This window comes from Lactuca serriola, chromosome 4 (assembly GCF_051521515.1).
Source record: "Lactuca serriola cultivar US96UC23 chromosome 4, Lser_US96UC23_V15, whole genome shotgun sequence".
NCBI classification, from domain to species: Eukaryota; Viridiplantae; Streptophyta; class Magnoliopsida; order Asterales; family Asteraceae; genus Lactuca; species Lactuca serriola.
In genome coordinates this window covers 170,697,638-170,701,527 of record NC_136411.1, presented here as the reverse complement: position 1 = coordinate 170,701,527, position 3,890 = coordinate 170,697,638, and positions in this window count along the sequence as shown.

Here is a 3,890-nt window from a genome sequence, read left to right as displayed (position 1 = left end):
AGTTGCTGCTGCTTGTAACACTCAGAACATATCATATCTAATTAAGCGATTCTCCATTACTCCTTACGAAATCCTGAACAATCGCAAGCCGAATGTGAAATTCTTTCATGTGTTCGGTTCAAGATGCTTCATCTTCAACTCCAAAGAGAATCGAAACAAGTTTGATGCTAAGGCTGATGAAGGAATATTTCTGGGCTACTCCTTGCACTCGAAGGCCTATAGAGTTCTGAAAAAGCGCTCTAAGAAGATTGAAGAGACATACTATGTCACTTTTGATGATAGCTATGTCAAGAAGATGAAGACCACTGAAGGTGCACTGCAGGAAATCTTTCCAAAGACCAGTCACATTACAACTCCTATCTCAAATCTTTTTGAGAAATATATGCTTCTTTTTGATGAACCTGAAAAGGTTATCGATTTTGAATCCAAGGCAAAAGACAAAAAAGTTGACAGTCTAAAGCAAGTCATTGACGATGCTGCACGAAAGATGGCTGATGATCAACCAAAAGCAACCGAAACGCCTGGCTTTAGCGAACCTTCTGGTGGCCGTCCTTCTGTCCATGGGGAGAGTTCGTCTCCAACTGAGGATCAAGATTCTTCATTCTAGGGGGGAGAATTCAACGTCACAATCATCTAACTCTACCGAAAAACAAAACGAAAGGGAACATTCTGATCCAGATATTAAACTTGTGTCATCATTCGAGGGGGAGAATACACATGTCAATGCTGATGATACACTATCTGAATTGGAAGAAGAGATCAATGCAGAACTGGATCCCTCTTGTGATCCAAACTACCCACCTCTCATTAAATGGACCAAAGACGATCCTCAAAGTCAAATTATTGGGGAATCTTCATAAAAGGTTTTAACTTGATCACAGATCAAAGCGAAACAAGCTGCACTGTTCTCTCAAGTAGAATTTTGCATGTTCAATTCTTTTGTTTCCAAAGTTAAGTCGCAGACTATTAATTCGACTCTTGACCATTCTGACTAGGTCCAAGCCATGCAAGACGAGTTAAATGAGTTTGAAGGAAACAAAGTATGGCGTCTAATTCCAACTCCAAAGGATGCTTCGGTCATCGGTCTCAAGTGGGTTTTCAGAAATAAGATGGATAAGGAGGGGAATGTGATTCGTAACAAGGCTCGGTTGGTTGTAAAAGGCTACTGGCAAGAGGAAGGTATTGACTATGAAGAGAACTTCGCTGCAGTTGCAAGATTAGAGTCTGTTCGAATCTTTCTCGCATATGCTGCACACAAACACTTTGAAGTCTATCAGATGGACATGAAGTGTGCCTTTCTCAATGGAGAACTTGAAGAAACTGTGTACGTTGAGCAACCACCGGGTTTCATGAACGAAAAGCATCCAGATTACTGTTACATCCTAGACAAAGCGGTATATGGCCTGAAACAGGCTCCCAAAGCATGGTATGAAACTCTCACTCGATTCTTAAAAATGTCTAAATTCAAACAAGGTTCGGTTGACCCAACCTTCTTTCATAAGAGAGAGGGTAACCACCTTATGATAGTCCAAATTTATGTTGATGGCATCATCTTCGGCTCCACGAATCCTAGCATGACAGCTGAATTTAGGAAGTTGATGGAAACTAAATTTGAGATGAGCTCAATGGGTCCAATTAACTTTTAAACATTAGGCAGGGACATGAAGACATTTTTATCAATCAGGAGGCATGCACAAAGACATTGCCTGCTAAGTTCGGCATGATGGGAGACTCCAAAGTTAAAGTTCCAATGGCTTTTAGGACAAAATTTACACCTTCGTTGGAGAAGCCAGCCACTGACATTACGCTTTATCGTCAAATGATTGGGTCACTAATGTATCTCATAGCCAGCAGACCCGACATCATGTTCTCTGTCTGCTATTGTGCCTGATTCCAAGCTAACCCAAGCGAACCTCATATGCAAGCTGTGAAAAACATCTTTCGATATCTGAAGCGTACCTCCTCCCTCGGTCTATGGTATCCAACCAACTCAGGTTTCTTTTTCCAAGCGTTCTCAGATGCTGACTTAGGTGGCTGTGAATTGGATCGAAAAAGCACCACTGGAGGATGTCAATTTATCGATGGGAAATTGGTTAGCTGACAATCAAAGAAACAAACCTGTGTTTCTCTTTCCACGGCAGAAGCTGAATACATCGCTGCTGCATCATGCACATCTTAGGTTGTTGATATGTGCATAATTAGTTCATATTAAGTATACATTTTTACTCATTTATTAGCTAAATTATTGCATATTATGGACAAAAGGTACTTAAAAGTGTTAAATTATGTTTTTCAGTCCAAAGATGAAGCTCGTAAGCGAAAGGAAGCGGGAGAAACAGGTAGAAGATCAAGAATGGAATAAAGAAGGAAAACACTAAAAAAGGCACTTACTCGGCGAGTCATATCGTCTACTCGGTGAGTCCAATCGAAGGATCGAGAAGATAATGACTCGGGATCCCAGAGAGTTATCACAATACGGGGAATGTGAGAGGGACTCGACGAGTCACCACTTGACTCGACGAGTCGATTCGTATATTTAAGGATAATTCCACAGATCGATAGGAGGGAGTTCTGGGACGATTCAGAAGTGCTTTGCTACGATTGAGAAGCCTGAAAAACCCTAGAAGACGACAGAAGGAGCTAGAAATCAATTCCGGAGAGTAAATAAGGCAAAATTTCATCATTCCATTTATTCTTTTGTCTATTCATCATGATTAAGCAACTCGACTTTGATTATTTGCTGTTATTTACTTTAATTATGAGCTAAAACCTTTAGACTTCTGTTTGGGGATACAAAGTTGACAATATGGTTTGATTGATTGGTAGGATTAATTCCAAGTTGGTGAATTTTTGTTATTTTAGCTTGCTAAAGAACCTTGTGTGTGAATAATAATTAATTTTCTGTTAATAGGAAGATAATTTATTAGAATGAACATCTGTTGATTATTGTCCTCATATGATATATTGTGACCACATAGTCATATGTCTAGGATTAATGAATATGAAACTAGAATTAATAAGAAAATTGAGTAAATTCATGTGCAAGCTTGTAAGATGACTATCAAACAAGAGGTTAATTAAAAAGAATAAATTAGTTAACTATTGCAAGTCTAACTTAACCCGAATAATTAATCTAGTAAATATAATTAAATTAGACAATTGGCCACTGTTTGAGTTAGTTGATTTGCTATGGATTAGGGTAGTGAACACAAATCTAATCACTTGAATCGGTAACCAACGAACGAATTAATCCATTGCACTATTACCATGAAAATCAACCATAGAGTTAACCAAGTTGAACTAAACAGAAGTTCCTTTCCAATTATTAAGTCTAGTTAAATCGTTATTTCGTAGTTTTAAATTAGTAATAATCAGTAAGTTTCTAGTCTTGTAAAACTAGAGAAAAACCCCTGCTTCTTAATTAACTTAGATTAAATTAGTTTTTAGTTTAATTTGCCGTTCGCTGTGTTCGATACCCTGCTTATTTAGCTATACCACAATTGATAGGTACACTGCCTTTCGTGTGTTTATTTTGTGTCTAAGTTAGTAGGATTAAAACTAGTTGGTTTTACACACATCAAGTTTTTGGTGCCGTTGCCGGGGAACGGTTCTAAAATTAATAATAAAGTCTAGTTTAATCGATCCTTTGTGTGGGATTTATCTTACACAAAGTTATTTACAGAGCAAATCAGTAAGTAGATTTAGTTTTATTACAATTCCATTTTTTTAACTAGAAATTTTCTTTTCTGTTTTTGCTTTGCACTCGCCGAGTGCACTCGTGTCGACTCAGCGAGTACATCGCTGTTTTAGTCTTTATTTTTTTATTCCGTTTTTGTTCCTTTTACGCGTTTCGTTTCTTTTGTTTCGTTTGTTTTCAGCTGTTTCATGAC